Source organism: Lathamus discolor, chromosome 11 (genome assembly GCF_037157495.1).
Source record: "Lathamus discolor isolate bLatDis1 chromosome 11, bLatDis1.hap1, whole genome shotgun sequence".
Classification (NCBI taxonomy): Eukaryota; Metazoa; Chordata; class Aves; order Psittaciformes; family Psittacidae; genus Lathamus; species Lathamus discolor.
The window spans coordinates 5,365,091-5,387,170 of record NC_088894.1 but is presented as its reverse complement, the minus strand read 5'-3'; the positions used below and the strand labels follow the sequence as shown (position 1 = coordinate 5,387,170).

At 43.3% G+C, this 22,080-nt stretch overlaps 1 long non-coding RNA gene across 1 annotated transcript; it reads left to right on the top strand.

Annotated features, from left to right (window-relative positions):
* The first annotated feature begins 3,274 nt into the window (after positions 1-3,274).
* LOC136020694 (uncharacterized) lies at positions 3,275-15,546 on the top strand. The gene is made up of 4 exons (XR_010615454.1): positions 3,275-3,439; positions 12,504-12,594; positions 13,860-13,927; positions 15,435-15,546. It is a non-coding gene; the product is annotated as an uncharacterized LOC136020694 (long non-coding RNA).
* Positions 15,547-22,080: the final 6,534 nt, after the last annotated feature.

Sequence of the window (22,080 nt, the reverse complement as noted above, 5' to 3'; positions counted from 1 at the left end):
CAGCCAATATCTCTGTGCAGTGAAAACTGGTGGTGTCCAGCTCTGGAAATACATATATAAAAAACAGAGGGACTGCATACTTGTAGGCTTCCAGCTCTGAAGTGGTGCCAGGGGTTATCTCCTGTTACAGCCTGTGCATCTGTGACCAGGCTTCTTCCCAGTGCAGCCCAATGCAGCATCAAGCACAGGCTTAGCGTTAGCTGGAGCCCCACAGACCCAGTCCTTGGCCTCCCCATGGGGGCCATGAGGGAGTGAACAACAAAATGTTGCTGGACCATTTCAAGCTCAGTATGTGTAAACTGGAGGAAGCAAGAAGGCTTTCCCAGGCAGATGACTTTGAGGTTTCCTCCTCTCTTTGGCCCTGGGGTGAGAGGGTGGTATTTTTAAGCACAACATGGCAGTGATTTCTCCTTGGCAAAGCTTCCTCTTCAGCCATATCACTGGCACAGGCTGGGAAATGCAGCAGGGCAGTGGGCATGAGAGGAAGCTGGCTTGCTGCAGGGCTCCAGCAATGCAAACCCCAGAAGCTTTGCACCATGGAGGTGCCAGTCCAGCATCCAGGCATGGATAGAAGGATGCAAAGGTGACCAAAAGCCACTTTAATCCATCCTCCCTTTCCCCTTCAGCGACGGATCTCCCTGAAGCCCAGAACAGAGTGTCGCCCTTTCACGTAAGCCAGATCACACGGAAGAGAAAAGTCACCAAAACTATATGTCCTATAATTCAATTATAAAAAAAATGCAATAAAGTAAAAGCATCCTCACAATGCGCTGTTGGAGTGGATTTTTAACCAGCTTTGCCACTGGCATGTAAAAACAAAGTAAAAAAGCACAGGCATTAATTTAAACCAGAAACAATATTACAGTAACGCTGTGTATAGCGAGAGTTTCAATTTTAATTTTAGTTCATTATCTTTTTCCTTATTAAGAAAAGTAAATCTGTTTTGTGTTTTCATTATTTCATTAGCTCAAGAAACCTCATCAGTAACCATGAAAGCTGCCAGCATAAATAGCACAATTTTCATATGCGAGATGGAATAATTTGCTTAACCACCTATTCAGCAGAGGCTGGAGCTAACAATTAGAGAAAGCAGCGTGATTCAAAAATAAGTTACAATTGATTGTGTTTCAGTGGAAATGAAGTTTGGAATGTGCTAATTGGATTTCACATGCACATCTGAGCTGCAGTAAGTTGACATGAGACTTGGGACACCTCGTGAAAGAAGACTCTTCTTAGGAAATGTACAAAAAATTGCTTAATACGATATTTAAAACACAATTAAAGCAACGTGCTAATGACACTCTCACTTCTCAGAACTGAGTGGTGACATCTTCTTCTAGGATTTACACCCAGATGGAACAATTAAGACGTGCTCTGCACGATGAGACATTGTGTGCCCTGGAAGTGCTTCTGAGCTGATTCACTTTGGAGCAAAAGTTTTAGAACATTCAGAATTTCAGTGGTTTTTTTAGCCAAAATGTCCCATTCCAATGGTGATCCTTGTGGTCTAATTAATGATTAAAGCCAAGACAGGTACAGTAACCTCTGATAGTGTAAAAAGTGAACTCTACACTAAAATCAGTTCATTTTTACCTGTTAAGTTTTACTCTTCAAAGAACTATGGAGGCAGGAAAGAAAGTTCAAGGATCCAGTTGATCCCTTCAGGTGAATTTCCAAAAGCCCTCTGAGAGGCAACATTTCTCTGTGGGAATGCAGAAGAAAAGGACTTGGTATTTCTTTGTCCTGTTTTCTTGTCACTGATGAACCCTGTTCACATACAGGAAAGTCTAGGCTGTATCCAAGCGTGCAGTGGATTTGGGTGATGCTGTGCCCTCTTGTTGGCCACATAGCTGGGAGCACGTGTAGGTTAAAGCCTTATCCCTGTCTCCTGGCTCTTGCTGGCAGGTGTGAGCCTTCATAGGCAGGCAGCTCCAGTTCCTCCAGCAGCTTGTCATCTGCTTGATTTTTTAAGCTTTTGCAAAATATCTTTCATTATATTCTCTTTAATGTGTAATTATAGTCAGAAAATTGATACGGCACAGCCAGCTCCTGGACCTGCAGATGATCAGCTCTTTATGCATTGGCCAGAGATGATCTATTCAAGCCGTCACACTAAGAGCTATAAACCAGCAGTGCTTTCTCAGGGGATTAGCAGAGCTCCAGCACCAAACTCTTTGTTACCCTTTACACTGCCTAGTGATTGTTTTTCTGGTGTAAACGTGTCTGTACAGCAGTAACAGCAGAGCTGGCAGTGTAATGTGGGCAGTTAACCATACAGATGCTGGTTGTGGTCTAGGTAGCACAATATAGAGCTCAGTGGAGGCTAATTTATCCTGGGTTTCAGTTTATCTATCAGCCCATACTGTGTGCAGTGCTGCTGATGGCCAGTCCATTGCTGAAACCTGAGCTTGCTACTCAGAGGGAGTGGGTATCCCTGCAGGATCCGGCCATCTGGTGCATAGACACCGCCTTTGCGTGCTTTAGACCGTGTTAGCTAATCTCTCCTCAGAGTACACCTTTACATCTTAATTGCTCCCAACTCACTGCATATTCCCAGGGTGTCTGCCAGAGGGATCAAGGGCAAAATAACTGATGGAAACAGACTACTGTGCTTCTGGTTGCAGTACCAGTTGTACATCTGCTTCCTCTGGCCAGGCTGTGTGCATCCGCTTAGCCTTTATTTCATTAGCACCCTGTTTTTCCTATTTTGAAGGATGATGTTTCGTTCTTCCTACTCACCGGGCAGACTCCGGTCTCCTAACACCAAGTTTTTACTTTCTTCTATGATTATGTCTGCCGCTGGTGCGTATTCCTTCTCAGTCTGGGACAAGAATCACAGTGCCTTCCTTAAAACTGATAGTCTCCTGTGACCATGGACACAGGTCTTCCCTTATCCTGACCCTGTCACTTAAGAGATCCCAAATGGTTGCTAAAAAGTGGCATATCTTTACCTTTTAGCTTTTCTAACAGTCTGTATTAAACTTGATATATGTATACATCACTACTCATTCCAATAGCTGATTATGGTATTCTTAAATCACTGGGCTGCTGCTGGTAGTGATAACACTTCTGAGAAGGCTTTGAGTTAACCCTTCGGTTAACAAAGTGGGTGAGTCAAACTTCAGATTCACTACAGGTGTGGGAACAAATGGGTACATTGGGTACATGTCCTCAGGGTGTGATTCCAAGGTGCACTTTCTGCAGGTGCAAATGTGGTTTAAAAGGGTTCTGAGTTGCCTGCTGCTGCTTTCCTTTTCTCCATCCCTCATGCTCTCCACCTCAGTGTGCTTGATGCAACTGCTCCTTGGGCCACTCCAAATCAGAAGACCAGCCTTGTTCAGGTTAAACCGAAAGTGGGAAGTTTGAGGTGGTGTTTCATAACCTTTTTGAAAGAAACTCTTAGACTGAAGAGGTTCTACACTGTCTGTGGTCAAAGCTGGTAAGTCAAGCAGGCAACTTTCAACTGGCTGTGTGGTTATCTTTGTGTATCTAAGGAAAAGGAGTTTTAACTACTCTTTCTACCCTATTTATTCTGGTTTGGCTTCACCTGGAAGACATAATGTTATGTGGGAGCATGTGGGCTTTGTTCCTGCTTATTTTACACTGACAAATAACTACAAGTAGCTCCATTTTGAGTGAAATTGCTATTAGACCCATCAGACCTGCCTAGGTAGGATTGTGCACTCTATGCAGCAAACAGATATGAACTGCTAAACTGCAGGCAGTGAATCCTGAATCCTCTGTGCACTAACTCCTCTTCCTGTGTAGAGGCTACTGAGACAGAAACGAGGTGTTTTTTGCTAATAGCTATATGTGCACTGTAGAAACCCAACTACTAAACAGAGGACCACCCACAGATCATTGTTTTGGACACTTAAACTGTAATTTTCTTTTATAGATGTCCTGCAGTACAGGCTCCACCAGGATTCTGGTCTCTGGCACATACATATGTATTGAGCACACTGACAGAAACCTAATGACTTACATGGCTCAGCCATTAAGAAAATAGTTCAGAGGTTTTTAAAGGAGAAGTCCTGAATTGTTTATGGAAACCTCCTTGGATCTCCTTTTGCAGGAATGTGTTTTTTATTGTGCTGGTACCACAAAGGGGTAGGGAAGGCATATACCCTGAGGAGGAGAGGCTAAGTCTCCCTGTTGCGTTTACTGTCGTAACAAAGTGCAAGAGCCTGGTTCTGATCTTAATCATGTTGAAGTGAATCATGAGTGGTGTGGGCTGTGGACATGTGTTCTCTTGTTGCTTAAGTGATGCCAGCACAGAAGCTGGCTCTTTGCTGCTTTCTTCCTACAGGTTCCCCCTTTGCCAGCCATAGAGCATGGTCCCAGTGCCCTATTCCAGGCTATAAGATGGCCTGGCTGGATGCTGTGGGCTGCTTTTTCCTTCTGCAGCCCCCCAGTGCCCACTTCCCTCATAAGGTGCACAGAGAAGGAAGCCAGGAGCACCTACCTATGAAACATATTCATTTTGCCAGGTTAGGTGTGGGGGTTCACTTTTAATAGGAGACTTGGGGCTCAAGCCTCCAAACCAGCTTTGAAAAATCTGTCTGTACTCAATAGTATCCATAAAATAGGGATCCCTTTGGTGTGCTCATCCATGAATGATCCCACTGATGTTCCCATTGGTTTGTCCAGACATTCTAGCCAGCTTTTCCTCCTGCTTCCTTTTTGCTGTTCTCTGGTCCATGTCTTTGCTTGCTGGCAGGGTAGTTCTGGGCTCACTGGATGTATTCACCTTGGGAAGGCAGCTTAGTCTCAGGAAGAGCAAGTAGTTGTAGGGCTAACTTCAAGGAGACAAGTCTTCTCTAGTCCACCCTTGACTTGCTTGAGTGACCTTAGAAATGTCTCAGACTGGACTGCAGGATCTCTGTGTTGGGGTGGTCTGTGATTAAGGGTCTTTACTGCAAGCAGGGGTGTGTTTTAACATACCTTTATTATTGTTTATTCTTTCTAAGGTTTCTATGCAAGGTATTTGAATGGTGTCTAGCACAAAGCGGGGCATCTGTGATCTGGACGTGAATTGAGAATGCTGAGTAATAGAAATATTCGATGATAAATACATGAAGGAAGGACAAACCTGACCTTACTCTTTTCTGTCTGAGACAAGTAGGCTTGCTTCCTATTGGACCAGGTGGACATTTAACCCTTAATGGCAAGGGCTTCTTTGGGGACAGAGGCGGCCACTTTGATCATAAACTCGTGGGTATTACTGGTTTGTTAAAATGCAATATTGCAGAGTTCTTAAGCTACAGAGACTTGGGTGGGGACAGAGGGAATGTGGTGTCAAGTCATGTGACAGATGTGTCCCCAAAACTGTAGAGTCCAGTGGCAGGAGAGAGGGTGCCAAATTAAGCTGATGCTTGAGACGGGAACTTCAGCAGTGTGGTACCCTGCTCTGTGGGTGAAACCTCCCTGCATCCAGTGGGTGACCATGTGTGCTGTCATTGGTGTCTCAGCAAAGGAGACAGCAGCGGCAGCATACCATGAATATGCACAATGGGTTTGTTCAAGCGCATGAGTAAAAGGCCACAGCCAAGAGAAAGGGTTCTGAGCTCAGCAGGTCTGCGTGCCAGGATTAGAGCGGTGCAGAGCAGGAATGTGTGCAAGGTGGTATTGCTCTCCCAAAACCACCCTCTGGCGCAAGAAATTGAATTTCAGTCTCAGAAGCACTGTTGAGGCTATAAACCAGCCGCTTGGTTCATTTCACTGCTTTCTGGCTGCCTGGGTTATAAATTGCCATTATTTCTGCATTAGATTTGTATTAAGGGAGCTTCAAGGAACTTCAGTCAAGGGGTCTAGCTCATTTTTTCTGTGTTTCTGATCCAGGGGCAGGATTATAGCAGGACAGACAGAAACATTAGCAATGCTTTGCAGTTTATGGGGCGAATTTGAGCTTGTAGGAAATCCCATCATTCTTCTAGCACGTGTATTCATTAGAACTAAGGGCAGTTATACAGATGTTGAGATGGAGGAGGTCACCTCATAATGTCTATCACAGAGCATCCTTTTTCAGTGGGTGTAGCTCTAACTCTGCAGAAGGCCAAGGATTTAATTAGCGTGACGCTGCAGAGTCATGGAGATTAAAGGGCATTTGACTTCATTTTTTTTTTTACATGTATTTTGGTTTTAAAATGTCATTGTTCAGTACTTCAGGGCCCTGTTTCATCACTGCATTATTTTTATTCTATGCCAGTGTCACCTCATTGATTTCTGGATGTACGGCTGGAGGGTTCAATGCACTATGGAAATTCTGAGGTTGGCTTTGAAATGAAATCTGGGATTCAGCTCATTTGTCATCTTGGGGAGTTTCCAGGCTGTGGTCGCACTGTGTGTGTTCGTGTATGCAGAGAATGAAAATTCTGCCAGTTTGAGGTTTCTTCCTGGACGAAGGACAAATATCACTGCTGAGCCAAGGGTCCCGTGGCTCGTCTCATGTCAGGTGCCTTCAGGATTAGTCAGGCCAGATGTGGGCTGTTAGAAAAGATGACTATTTTCATTAATATTACTTTAAAAAATTGTTTTGTGGAAAAAAAAAGCTGGGTTTGGCATCTTCAGTAGAAAATGTAAAGATATGAAAAATGATCTTGAAATCACAATTTTAGTTCTGCCCTTGGTTGGGTTTGTATCCTTGCTTTCCTGCTGTCTTGCTCCTCTACTGTCTCATGATTTTACACTGAAGAGGTGAGGAAAGGGTAGAGCACTCATTGCACTCAGAGTAAAAGCTGTACATTTTAATTTTGAAATCTGAGATTTATCTATCTATCTATTTATCTATCTATTTATCTATCTATTTTAAAGGAAAATTTAAGGTTACCTGAAAAGATATGAGGAAAACTGCTTTCTCAGAAAGAAAGGTTTATAAAGTTGCAAGCTAGATCAGCTTGAAATAAATGCTTGACAAGTTGACAATACAACACCACTGGAGTAGGCTGGATTGATATTTCCAAATTACAATTAAATGTTGTGTAAAGAACCATATATCACAGAAAGTGGAGATTCCTCCTGTGGAGAAGCTTGGGCAGACAGGGATCATCCAGACATCATGAATGTGGCTTGCTGATGATCCTTTCCTTTGTCTGCATCCAGCCCAAAGGATAAGGCATATTCAGCATCCTGGGATGCGCACAGTGGTTTCCAGGCTGGCACAGTGTTACTCTGCTCCTGGCTGCTTTAGCACTCGCTCTCCTTCCTTCCAGCAGCAGGGTAAGGGGTTGCATTGGTTTTATTCTTATGCACTGCAAAGACCTCCTGCAACTGAAATGAGGCAGGAAAGCAGATAAAGTTTATTGTTGTTACTCTCTGCTGTGTGATGCGCACGAAGAGCAGGCCATGAGGATCGTCCATTTAAATCCACGTTGTTTTACTTAGTGGTCCAAATACCTTGGAGTAAGGGATGCTACAGCTGCTGCTGGGACATTTGCAGTTCCCAGGCCAGAACCAGCAAAGAGAAAAGGAAAGTAGGCCAGTTAGTTTCCAATACGTACTTTGTGGCTACAAACCACATGCGTACCATATGTCCACATGCTGCAACAGAATGCATATATTTGTATAACCCATGTGTTTGTGTTTAGTGTACCTTTGAGCACTTGTGCACAAGGTGTGAATGTGCAGGTGTTGTACACATGCTTCTGTCCTGGGTTTGTGTGGTTGTTCATGAGGTTATGGCTGTGTGTACTGTAAGTACATGGTGTAAGTATATGGTTCTCTTTATGGCTATGATGGATAATTGGGAATGTCCAATTTGTATGGCTGGAAGGACGTAAGTACTTGCGAAGAATTCTGGTAATTCCTCAGTTCAGCCTTTATTCTGCCTTCAACTTCTCAGTTTGGTTTGGGAGATTATTTTTCATAGCATGTCAAGAAGAAAAAGATGTAGAAGCTAATCCATATATGCCTGCAGATCTTAAGTGAAGACCAAATGTTCCTCTGTGTCAGCAATCCCTGCTCTTGATTGGGCATTGTTTTAAAGAAGTGAAAGATTTGACATTTTGGCAAGCGATATTCTGACCTATCCCTGTGTTCTCTCTGGAGAGCCACTGAGAGGACCACCGCTACAGGGACACTAGCAATATAAAGTCTGATCTGTAGCTTCCATGTGGCCAGACTGCTCTTCATGTCTTTAAAGCACAGGAGCAGTTTTACATATGTCCTGTGAAAAAACAATGCAAGCTGATGATCCGTGTTTTCCCACCCTGCATAGCAGGAGCTGCTGTCTGACTATCGAATATGAAGATTTAAGGTAAAGGTTCTGAATTCAATTCAAAATGTCAATATGTAAGTTTGTAACAAATGAAACATTTTTCAATTACGGGTAATATGAAACAAAATAGTGGGAAATAGAAATGGCAATCTTTTTAGGTAACCTGAAGGCCATTTCCAAGAGGCACTGTGCATTAACTAAGCAGTGAAAATTTTTACATCACTATTTTCCCCTGTGCCCATAATAGCATAAAATAAAAAGATTTTAGATAAGATTTCATTCAGTGAATCAATTGCAAAACCACACAGAGCCTTAGTGGCCATTCAGTCCTCAATCTAATGGAAATTTTTACGAGGATGTCAATGCTAAGTTGATTCCTATAGCGGAAAGCACATACAAAGGATCCAATTACAGATGGAAACCTTTTGCTTTCTAAGAGACTTTATTAACCCCTGAAGCACTGAATAAGCAAGGGGTTAGTGAAAAGTTTGCTGATGAACTGGATGATGGTTTCTAGCTGACTGCTTTCCCCCCCATCAGCTTATTTTCCTTTTTCCTTCTGTGAGTAGAAAAGAATATGCTGCACTTATGGTAATTAACAGCCATAGTGAAGCATTCAGTGAATGTATTGGTTCCTAGAGGAGGCGCAGGCTGGTTACATTAACTGTAGGAAGTATCTACCTTACATATTTTAACCTTAAATAAATCATCCCATGAAAATGGTCAGCAAAGAATAAAGTCCTTGTTAGGCCTTCTGCCAGGAAGTCCTCAATGGTTTGGGAATTTATAATGCGGGAATGGGACCAGCAGCAGCAAAAAGTCGGGGGAGAAAGAGGGCTGATGGCATCACCTGCTGAAACCTGCACCAAAGCACCGTTGGGCTCACTGGGCTCCCCATGGTCCAGGAGGCAGCGTGTTGGTACTCTGAGCTCACTGTTTTGCTGTGGTTTAGTGGCAGACTGGGGAGCATCCTCCAGTTCAGACTCTTCCCTTCAAGGTGCCTGAGCAGCAGAAAAGCTTTACAGTAGTTCCTAAAGCGATGTGCTTGGACAGGGGATGTGCAGGTTTAGAGTTCTATTACAGGCCCATAGGCAGCTTTTCTTAAATTATGTTAAAATGTTGATTTCATTGACAGCACAGAAGCACTTTGCCTGGTGACTCCTGCCTTGTCTGGGTGACAAGCAAAGCTCAGAAACTAAACGTCTGGTGAGGAGCTCAAGAGTAAGAACACCAAGGTGGATGTGTGCAGGGCTTGGAACAAGCAGTGAAGTCTGCAGCATGTGCTTGCTGCTCTGGTGCTAGGGATGATCCTTTGACAGAAGAAACAGAGGAATTTTTACATCCACTGCTGAGCACTTTCTGTTGTGCTGTGTCTTTGTGCTGCTAAATTTAACCACCTCCTATCAATGCATTACCATCCTTTATCCCAGGACTATATACTCCATGTACATATATACATATATACACATATATATATGAGCCACTGTCCTTAACTGTGTGTTATACCTGGAAATGAAAAAGTGAAAAGGTATGGCTGGTTAGAAGAGTAAACTGTAATATTCCCACCTGGGGTCAGGTCTAACTTAATTTCATAACAGTAATTCCTGATTCATGGTGGAGAAGAGCAGAAAAAGGTCGTGGCAAAAGTGTTTATGAACTGAACTCCTAACTGAAACCCTAGAGATGGTGGTCCAGCCACAAGCTTCAGATCTGGATCCAGATTTCAAATGCCCCAAAGTCGCAGTGGGTTCAGATCTAGGCTTTTGTTCTGAGCCCATAAGGGCCTAGTGAGAAGTCAGGCATGGTATTTGACAGCACTTATTCACTGCTCTGCTGACACTGCACATATGAAAACAAGCACAATGTGCCCTGGGCAAGCTGGCCAGGCTCCAGGTGGGAGTTTCATGCCCCTGGAAGAGATGTAAAGAAGGCCTGAGCCAGGGTGCTGGATGAGTGCATGTGTCTGCGAGTGTGCATGAGGGGCTTCTGGCTTCTTTCTTTTTTTTCAAATGAAAAGCAAGATGAATATAGGGTCAGAGCTCTTTTAATCTCCGCTGATTTTTGTTTGTGTTTAAGCTGTGGACGTTGGAGACATGTGGGAATGTCAAAAATGCCTTGTGCAAGCCAAACTTCCTCATTTATCCCTTGCATATTTTGAAAGACTTTTAATCTTTTTCACTAAGTCCAACCTTGGTCTCAGATGATGGGTAATGAAGTTGTTTAGTGTTTATCCTTGCAGGGTGAGCTCTGTAGATAACTCTTGGTACTAAGGGATAACTCCAGTTATTTGTCAAAGATAGGGATCCTCTAAAAACAGAAGCCTTGTGTATTTGTTACTGTAGGAGAGAAAGGGAGGTCACCAGGAAGGAATGTGTTGCTCAGACCCTGGTTGCCCCAAGGCTGTGGGGTGCTGGCAAACACCACTGGATTTTCCCTGAAGACAGATGGAGCAGTCTCCTGCTGTTGTGACTTCCCAAACCAACAGGCACCCCGAGAGTTTCTTATGAATAACGTTTTTGTGTCTAAAAATAGGACTAGCCAGAATGCAGCTCTAGGGCTGGCTTTGTCCCCACCATCCACTGCACTGGAGAAGGGAGGCTCATTTGGGAGCCGATTTACTTCCATGGGGACTTGTTTAGATCTTATTTCCCAGCCCTTCATTTCTTTGCCTTGTCTACCTGAACTGTGTTCAGATCAGCTTGTGCTCCGATGGTTGAAAGAGATCTATGATACACTGAAGATTGTTTTACATCGATGAACCTAATTTTTCCCATTCAAAATGACTTGAGATTTTGTCATTCAGCTTTACTTAGGCCAATTTATATGGCCCAACTTTGCAATTTTAAGCTCAAACAATTCCAAGAGTGCTGTCTCGGGTATACTGGCAGCATCAAAACCTCCATCAATGCTCAGTAAAAAAAATAGCACTCAGGCTGTGACTTCTAATGCTAAATAGTGCCAGTATACTGCGATACTCTCTTCTGGGGCAGTGATGAACTGTATTGCTGTTGTATACAAGGAGAGAATATCCTGCAACCAAGAGCAGCTATATTTAGCAGACAGACAACTGCAGCAGGCCATGGGGAGTGCTGAGGTGGCTGTAACTGATACCCCAAAATGGGGGTCAGTAATTTGACCTTTCTGCTTGGCAGCCAAGCAGCTGAGTCTTGTTGTTGTCTTTTTGGACAAATTACAAGAGCAGAAGAGCTGCTGCCTGTTTAGAAATTCTCTAATCTAATTGCTATAAATTGCTAAAAAGAGTATTTACAACAGATTTGGGAAGTTCATCACATGCTAGGCATACTTCAGAGTCTCTGCTGAGGGAGCAGGCACAGCTGTATTTCCCCACAGTATGAAAATAACACAAACTTTGAAAAGACTTAATTGTGGGAAAACACTAAAAATAGACATTTCCAAGCAAATCTTGTCTTTTAAATGGTCTTTGAATGTTCTTTGTAATACCATGGAACAATCTATTTTAATCAAAACATGTTTTATGAAGTTAAACTGCTTTGATTTTTCTGCCTGCCTTTAAATTGAAAGATGGGGCACATTTGCTAGAATTACATTTTCAGGTGAAACGACACAAGTAGTTTTGGTAACAAAGACTGATAGTAGGGAAACATCTTTCTAACATGGCCCAGTCCCAAAAGTTCTCCAAGCGACTGGAAAGTTCCTTGGGTCCACAACAGTCGGAGAGAGCAGTAACATATCTTTAGCAAGCTTCTCACTGAGGACAGCTTGCAGCTTCACAGCCCAGGGATTGCCAGAGCCACAGCTCATGCCAGCAATGCCAAAATGGGCAATAATCACCCAGTGCTTGTGCCCAGTATGGTCTGCTCGTCATTGAGCTGGCATGGTCTTTTGTTCAGTGTGCTTGCAATGAAAAGCCAAGGATCTATCTGAAATATTATTATTATTTAGGTTTGTACATATCTGGATAATTCCACTGCTGCAGTTTTCATCGTGTTATTTTGAGAATATAATAGCGGATCTGATTTTGAGGACAAGGGGTCCTCATAGTTACCTGTTCCATCCTGCACCATTCCCGTTAACATGAATCAGATACATGGAGATGTTGGAGAAATCACCACATATTCAAGCCTTTTTAGAAAACAGGGTGGCAGGCATGCGAGGAGCTTTCATAGGTTCTCAGAAGAAATATCTCCTTTGCTTCCATTGCATGCCTAATATGTTGACTTTTCACATACCCACTGCTGCTGGATTGGCTTTTATTGGCCTTGTCTCTCCTGTGCTTTGACTGAACTTCAGCTCTAATTTCTTACAGTGCTCCTTATACTGCAGCTAATGCCACTTCCCTGTCATTAATTGCCTCGTTCGTGAGCCCTACATGAGTGTCACTTTGTTGAGCTGCCAAGGTATGTAGGATATAATGCATCCCGCTTGTTTTCTTTTCCTACCCTCCTGGCCCTGAGCCAAAGAAACGCCATCGCCTCATCACCTGCAGCTCTCCTGTCTGTATCTCTCATTTTAAATTAAATCTCACGTTTTGTTTCTCTGGCATGGCAAGAATTTTACAGCAATAGCACTTTGAAGAGATGGCTTTGACCATGGTAGGCAAGGACATGTCTCTCCAGATGTCTATGGTCTTTGCTTCCTTTCTGCTGTATGTGCATAGGTGGACAAACCAATTCCCTATGGATTCTGTAGGGGCAGATACTGGGATAGGGAAAACTAGGGCAGTAGGTTGAGCTGACTAACCTGACTAGTGTCCAGCTTTGGGTGAGAAACGAGTCAATTTGCTGTACAATTTCAGCATGTCTTCACTATGATCTGACAAAACACTACCTAAAAGAACTTCAGGATATTTTTCTATGATTCATGCACTGCTGCGAACTTTGGATGGGCAGTTTTGGTGCCACAGCTCAGCATTTCTCTTGCATATACTCACTGGCTGCTCTCTGGGCACTTTATCTTCCTACTTGGTAATCCAAGGAAAAGATTTACAGTGAAATGAAGCGTAGGCTACTGATGGCTGGGTTGTGCTGTTGATGCAGAGATTGAGAACTGGGCTAGATTGAACTTGGGTTTGGAAAGCTTTTCTGTACCACGCTGGGCAGATATATGTTTGGATTGTCTTCTTGTTTATGTATTTTTCTTGGCCCCTGCGACTGTGTCTGTATTGTGATTAAAAAGTATTTAATTAACATACAAAAATAAAATTAAAAAGTGTAATAGTTATTGTAAAAATAAAACTGTACCAAAGCACTCAGGCAAACAGCGCCCTGGGGAGCTGGTAAGCTTGGAAAAGCTGGAAAAATACAACTACAACTGTAACAACTTCTCCCAAGAGGGGCACAAGAAGCTAGAAAAATAAAACCCACCATCTACTGCAGCCAACAACCACCCTGAGGGCACCAAGGCAAGGAAAACAAAATGTACACCCAAAGCTAAAGCAAGAAAAGAGCCTTTCCTCACACTTGCTCCCAACGAAGACCAGCTGGCAAAGCCAACCAGGATTTTCCTGGGATTGCAGTGTTAGAAGATGCAGAGATGGAGTTACTGCCCTTTAAGCTGCAAAGTGTGTGCCACTTGAGAGCCAGCTGCTTCTGCCAAAGTTGTGTTATCCCCAGTTCAATGTCTTGGCATAAACCCTTCTCAGTTCTCAGTTCTTTGTCTCCAGGTACGGTGTAGCCATCCCCTCTGCTGTAATACCAAGGAGCACTGCTCTGGTGTGACATACTCCTGAAGGTATGTAGTGCCCCAAATTCTTGCAGTCTTCTAGCACATCTTAGTAAGTGGGGAGCAGTGTCTGACACTGTTGTGAGAGATGTGTGACACTGGAAGGCAGCCCAAACAATTGTGATGTCGAATCCACACTGCAGAGAGGGGCAGCAGCTCCCTCAGGTACTTGAAGGCAACATGGGGTGTCTGGGTCAGGGGCCCTGGGACCTTCCAAACCCAGAAATCATAGCTCTTCCCTCCCTGCACTCTTGTATTTTTACTAGCTTTATTTCCAAACAGTAAATTCTTACTTTTCTGCCCTGGTAGTAGGTGGGATTAAAATGCTTGAACAGAATTAGCAAGTGAATATGAGAAGCAGAGAAGGGCTTAGAGTGGGAAACCTGGGCCAGGGAGATGGGCTTTGCAATTAGTCTTGCATGCTGTGAGGCTGGGGATTGTCATTATCTCTCAAAGACCCTGTCTTATCGTGAGCCCTTTGAAACCACACTTCTTCCTCCCTGTCCTGGATGTTTCCATTGGTCAAAGGCTCCTGGTCATGCCAGGGGACCTCAGCCATGCTGGCTAAGGGACCTCCACAGTGCTGAGAGGGAGGTGATGCAGGGAGAGCTGTGGGTTGTGAACATGGGTTATGAGGGTCCCTGACCAACGGTGTGTGGGGTGGAAGGGACAAGGAGGGAGCTGAGAGGATGCTTTGAATGTGAGGTGCGATAAGCTGGAGTCTACCACAGCTGAGTTGGGAACCCCTTTTGTGGGCAGAACAAGCTTCAAAGGAGACTCTGTCCAGAAATGTTTCTGTCCTATAATTTCTTCTGGCTTTTTGCATTGCCTGAAGGCTCACTAATGCACCAATGCATCTTTCTTAACTGAGTGATTTAAACCTCTCTAAGGCTTGAATACATAAACTCTTCTAAATTGCTAGAGCCACATTTTTACTCCCCTTAAAAAACAAGTGTAAATTCCTCATGGCCAGCCACTTTTTATGGATCCCTTCAGTGCTTTAGTGAATTGCAAGGTCCTTGGGCCCCAGCCATGAATATCAGGTTTGCAGCAACTGAATTATTTTCATGATTAAAGATAGTAAAGGATTTACAGGCTTTTTTTTTTTTTTTTCTCTTTTCATAGAGCTCTCTCTTGGTTGCAGTTGTCCTGAGCTCTGTTGTATTTCACAGAAAATGAGCTGGGAATTCATTCCAAAGTAAAAGGTTCATTTCAAAACCACAGTAGAATTGTGAATATAATGGCATAAGATTAGGCTTTATTTTTCTGCTGGTACCTCTGGAGGCAGAGTCCTGATCTTTTGTGCTCAGAAACTCACCAAACGTGAACAGTGAGAAAGCACCTTTCCTTTTTCTGCCAGGGGAATGAAAATGTCTTTTGCTACAAAAAGAGACATCATTTGTCTATGGCCAACCTTCTGTCTACCTTGTGCCCTGGAAATTACGTTCTATTTTACATGTCCTTTCCCCACAGGCTTTGAACAGACTGTTAGTTTATTTCACACACTTTTCTGCAGGCTGGGATGGTATTACTGAAAGGCTCAAGAAGACACCTGCATGATGGCTGAGTACAGAACAAATCAGGCCGGATGAATCAGCCCTGATGAAATAAGATCCATCCTGGACTGCTGACCAGAACACATCAGTTGCTTGATGTGACAAAACCATTTGGTGGTTAATGTCCTTATCCATATTTATTTCTGCAGCCTTGGGCATTTCCTGGTGCTGGTCCAGGCTGGAAGCTGATGTACCAGGTGCTGGAAAGCTCATGTAGAAATAGCCAAAGCTATGATGTCCCCTGGGGCTTGACATCACCCTGCGGGGGCTGAGTTGGTTCTGGGAAGCTCTGGAAAAGCATCCTTGGGATGATATTGAATCTCTTCCAGACAGGTGCTAAATTTGGCCTTCCTGCTGTATGCTACTAGAAAGCAGAGATTTATGAGCCAGCTCCGTGATATATAGCATTTGATCCTAGTCCTGATGGCTTGAAAGGTCTTGGACCTTGAATTTCTGATCCCTTGGCCTACCAATGCTGTGCTGGCGTGGCTACAGGACAGAATGTGGCAAGTCCTGCCAGGCCAGTAAAACGTCTAAACTACTGATAAATGTGGTCTTCCTTTGGTCCTTACTTTGCTCTCTTTGCTTCCATTTGCCTCCATTTATTTTCCTGTCACTGAAATCACTCATTACTCCCAGTTCAAGGTGTTCATGAACCTTGCTGAATTTCTGCAACCTTTTTTTTTTCTTCAGGCTGAAACTTTGGTCTGGCCTTATAATTACAGTATTATTAATGTATTTTTATCATTGTTAATTATTTTTACATGCTGAAATTGATTCAATATGCTTGGAGCTGCCATGCTGGAACATGCCTTGATTCTCTTCCAAGCTGGAGCCCTTGCGCACCAAACGTGGAGAGTTCCAATGGCCTTAAATCACTATAAACCTCACTGAGTGATTTAAGTTATTGGAGTGTATTCAAGTTTTTATAAGCCCTCGAATGTGAACCCTGCTTGGATTCTGGGTATGTACAGTGCAGCAGGATCTAAAATGATTTGAGTGCTCGACATATTTTCTAAGCCCCCGGCTGGCTGGGGAATAATCAGGCTTGTCGGGCAGTGCACTGCGCAGGGACTTCGTATGATGGGAACCATCACATTTTAAAGATGCTTCTAATTCCTTTAAATTGAAATATTCCTACTTCATTTTAAGGAACTTCGGGTAGAGCTTTCTGTGTGGTTTGGAGGATAGGTGGTATGATGAAGTGTCCTTCATCCGGGGTTGATGGATTGACTCCTGCGCAAGGCCAATCTAAAGGCAGGCCGTCACCACCCCATCTCTGCTGACAGTCAGTGGGGTTGTGATCTGTGCCAGGACCCCAGGTGTCAGGTGAGCAGAGGGATGAACCCTCCTCTGATCACCAGATCAGGTTCTGAGTCAGGTGGTGTCCATCCTGATCCATGGTTAGGGATGTCCATGCATCAGAACAAGCAGTCCCTCTGGTGTGTTTTCCAATCAGAAGGGCAGCAGGGACATCAGAGGGTGACATCCTGTAACTTTTCAGCTCCTTTTTGTTTTAAAAGTTCCCAGGTCATGAAAAAGTTGTAAGAAGGTAGGTGAGAGGGTGGCCATGCAGTGGAAGGAGATGATCAAAGTGGGTGTGAGAGGGAGCATGGCAGAAAGGCTCCATCTCACCCTGCCTCTCATCAGTATTGCTCAGCAGTACTTACCGTGTTAAACTTGGGAGCCTGTTGCTGGGCCAGCAAATGCAGAGTCCTGAGGTAACTGATGGAGCTTGAATGCCTACCTGAGCCCTTTAAGCAGAAGCTGCAGCCTCCAGCTGTGGCCAGCATGGTTTGTGATGCCCCCATTCATAGCAGGAGCGTGGAAAGGGAGACCAGCAGGTTCAGGGACATTCAGCTGCAGCTCCAGCAGGCACCAAAAGCAAGTGAAAATGCAAAATCATCTAAAAGCTAAAAAATGGTCTTGGAGTGGAGGTATTGATGCAGAGCAACATGAGTCACAGCTCTGAGATGCTGACTTTAAGGCTGGGTGGGTTGGAGACAGCAGAGAATCCACAGTCCTGCAAAATATTTACTAGTTTCAGATTTCAGTTTTTATGGACAACTGCAAAACATCTCCACTATAATTCCTTGACCTCGCAATCAAATAGCAAGCTCTTTTTATATTCACAAGTGCAGCTGCTGAACACATTGCTGTAGCTTGGAGTTTGGCCTCGAATTGTTTAATTTGGTTTGATATCATTAGGTATATATTCTGTGTATGTTAACCTGTGCAGTAAAACATCTAAGGTTTGTACCCATAAGAATAATTCCTGCTGCTCCTACTCAGTCAATAATGACAGCCTTGAGACCTGTGAGTGCCGAGGACCTTAGAAAATTCAGATGCTTTTGGTTATGTGCCTATATGGATTTAATAGTCTCAGTTTATTAAAAATGTAGGGTTTTAATCCTAATGAACTAAATTCTGCCCTGAATTACTAAAATGTAAACCCAAGGTAACTTTAAATAAAACAGAGAAAACCTAAGTTTACCTGCCTATCAGTGAGGGTAGAATTAGGCCCATATTACTGCTCAAATCACATTTTAATAGTAAGAGATAGTTTTATTAGTTGTCTTAATGACAGCGCAAACCCCAAACTACTGTACATTCAAGGAACAGGTTCTTATATTTTAAACAACATATAATTCTTCTTAAAACCTCTTTTATTAAAAAGTTTTAAGAATAATATTAAATACATAAACAGCTATGTTAATTAGATTATATAGTTAATGTACATTGGAACTATGACTTATTGCAGAGTTACTGACCATGAAAGCACATTTTGATCATTCCAGGCTGTAATCCCCACTTAATCCATCCCCAGTCTGTCAATCAGTGGAATACAATCAAGATATTTATGATCACATCAGACCAGGGATCTGGAAGAATTTAGCAACTTTGCAGAGCTGAATCCAGAAAAGGGGGAAAAATGTTTCCACTGGCAAAATGAACCGTTGCCAGGAAAAACATTATTGTTGACTTGGCCCATGTAATTGAATTTTCTACTCAGAAGTAACTTACAAACCAGCAACCAGGAGAAATTATCAATACTGGGAACTCTCATAATAACAAAGCAGAGGAGTTTTACCTGGCACAGCACTTTTTTAAATCATGTTTTTTCTTTTTTGAAAGTAGTGCTGTGGTTTTTCCTTCTCCTGGTTTTTGCCATCATGAAATAATTCAATTCCCTAAGGCAGCAGGAAAAAGCATCCCTTTCTCGGGCCCCCTACCTCCTGATATCCACCACAGCCCCTGTTTCAGTGACTGCAAGCACCTCCCAGCAAGACCCATGTCTCTGTGAACAGGGGAGACCTGAACATTTTTGGGGCACCCGATCCCCTGCACAAGTTAGGGAACACTTCAGGATCTGCAGTACCTTTAAACACCTGATTCACATCTCAATATTTCTGTAAGGGATGTGCTATTTGATACTAAAATACATGGCAGTGGTGAAGATGTCCTATAGGTATGGGGTATCTCTTGTAACAGAAGAGACATAGGGATGGTCACCTTTTGCAGACTGCAGTGATTGTCTCATGGGTTGTTTCAATACCCTCCTGCTTTGAAAACCTTTTCCATGGAAAGAAATGAAGAAACAAACTGTTAGGAAAAAGGATGTATCGGAAAGAAGGGAGGGGACCCTGGAAAACCAGTTGATGAACCAGTACAGTTCCGCTTGGGGTGGGGGAAACTAAATGGACCTTTACAGATGGGGCATACACACCCTCTCAATATTTCCCATCAAACCCAGGATAACCCTCCTGTATATAGTCATGTACCTACCTCTCAGTGACAGGACGTGGTAAATGACTTCCACTATGGACATGTTACTCTCTCACAAGCGCAGAGAGAAACTGAGGTGCATGGGGTTATCACCTTCCTTGCAGCTGTTCATAGCTATACCTGGGCTGTGATTTTCATGTCTGTTTAGACAACCAAACCAGGTATTTGGTTACTCAAAGAACACGCAACAGCTTGATCTGGCCATTTCTGCTCTAACAAATGTGAAGCAGTAATTATGAAGACTTTTGCCTGCTAGCTGATATGCAGCCCCTGCGATCAAGCTTAGCCAGTAAATCACTTTTTCCTCCAAAGCCTGAATGAACGTAAGCACGTTTCACACTGTCATTTGGTTATGATTTGGTCCTTTGCCTGCATGGCAAAGGGCTGGATTCCAAAAAATGTTTCTTCTGTGAGCTTCAGTGATTGGAACTGTGCTGAGCTTGGATAGGCAACCCTGTGATGAGCTTTCCAAGTCCCAGCTGGCTTTTTAACAATCTTCCCCTCTTTGGGCTCAGGCAGCTATTGGAGATTATGCTCAAAGAATGGGCTTCCTGGGTTCTTGATGTTGACTCCTCCAAGGCATATTTTTCTCAGTTGCTACTTTTCACCTCTGACTTGGAACAGTCTCAATAACATTGTCAATATGCGAATATTTGTTCATTTTAATTAGAAACAGAATAAAAAACAGCAGAATAATCAATAGTACGAATAATCATATGGTTTGACAGGATCCATCTGACAAAAACATTCAATCAACACCCTTTCCTTGCTCTGATAGCAATAAAGTCCTTGGAATGGAGCATTGTCAGAGGATTAGACTTCTGCTTGTAAAAGAAATGCCTTGGCAGTTTGTTAGCAGCATGATGCCATTATCCTGTTGACAGTGCTCTGTGTCATTGATACTGTCTCTGATACAGCTTCTCTTCTGCTGCTATTTGTTTTCATTAAGCTTCCCTCCAAGCTCTCCCTTTTATAAGGCATTTTCATTCATTTTCTTACAGGTATTACAGCATCTCTTGATAAGAGTAAAGTAAAATGGTCACTAAGGGTGTTTTATGTTAAGTGAGCATTGAAAAGAAGAAGTAACCAACAGCACTGGAGCCTTTGCTCTCTGTAGTACAACATGGCTCCTTGCTTGAGATCTTGCAATATGTCAGTTGTAGTTTGTTTCTATCAGAGTAATGTGGTAGTTGTATATATGCCACTCTCTCAGGAATGTAAATGCTTCGTTAGTTCTGTCCCTGTCCTGAAAAATCTAATATGGCACAAATAAAGTGTGGTAAATGGCTTCATGGAAAGCAGATGTGAGTGGAAGCCTAGACTCCTACCAAGGCTTTAGGGGACTTCAAAGTCTGAGAGAAAGAGCTGAACAAAATATTCAACTGTGCCAAATTTTCACTGTTCTTGATGAAAGAGCAAATGTGAGGGAAAAAAAGAGAAAATCTGGCTCCTTGTTTTAATTTTCTACTAGCCTAGGGCAAAGCTTTTAGAAGGAATAAATTACAAGCAAACAGGGAGAGAGACTGAATGGAGCAACCGCTGAACAAAGGGCATTCTTGGAAGGGTCTGGTTTTAGAGAACCTAGAAATTGTCAGCTCAGTTATCAGGAGGCTGCCTCCCTCCCCGCTTGTGAGCCGGCTGCTTTTGAGCAGCGCCGCAGCTCCCCAGGAGCTGACTGCATGCAAATGCCATCGCTGCACGGTGGCGGTGAGCGCTCGGGAAGTGTCCTCTGCAGACATGTTTTGTAGGACAGCCAAAAGGAGAATGCTTTGAAAAGCTGGCAGCAGATGTGACTGCGACATAAATGACTGCGAACTTTAAAGCTGTTTTCCAGAGCAAGCCATTTGGGCTGGACTTGGGGATGTGTAGAATATAGATGATGGTATTCAAGAGGCTAAAACATGCCAGCTCTACAAACTGAGATAATTTATTCCTGTTGTTTTGGGTATCATGTACTACATGAGGGTAAAAAAAATTGTGCACAGAACAATCAGATTTTTCTTCTTTCTTCTTCAGATGTTTTGTGGGAGTAAAGGCTGTGACTTAACACGAGCTGGTCAGAAAACGGAGGAGAAATATACGAAACTGAACCATGTCACTTGTGGCAGCTTTGTGAAATGATGCTTCATCTCTTTAAGATCTCTTCCATCTCTAGTCCCTTCCAAACTGCCCCATAGGTTCTATCCCTGGTGAAGATTTGGCTGGCACAGCCTCGCTGGTGGGAGCTGTGAAGCCTTGACTTCTCCACCAGCAAGCAATTTATGATGCTCAGCTCTGTGTTTCCCTTGCTCCATGTGGGAGTAAGCTGCTGGAGAGTCTTTACACACCCAAGGGGGTATGGTTTGAGCTATGACAGATACTATTCTCTTTACTTTTCCTGCTTTCTCATACTTCCTTCTCCGGTTCCTAAAGAGAGATAATTTTTAAATATTAATCCACTCTTAGTTGCACAATTGAATGCTTAATTCAGGTAGGTGCTTAATGTGACCAAATACAATGTATTGCTGACAAATAATCATGTTTGCTTGGGTTTGGGCCAGGCTGCACCCTAATGAGCTGTTGGTGACTTGCCTATGGTTTAGGTGTACCTATGGTGTTTTTTTAGTTTTGATGGTATTTTTTTGTAGTGGTTATGTACCCACACAAAGAGAAGAAAATAGGGCAGCTGAAGTGGATGAGCAGCGATAGAGGGGAAGAAAAACCTAGTTCTTACCAATTGCTTAGCTGATTTACCACTCATTTTTCTGCAGTAGCCCAAATACCAGCCTGTATTTGTTTGCTGCTGCTTGCCGAAGCCTTCGACCTCAGCCTGCCCTGCTC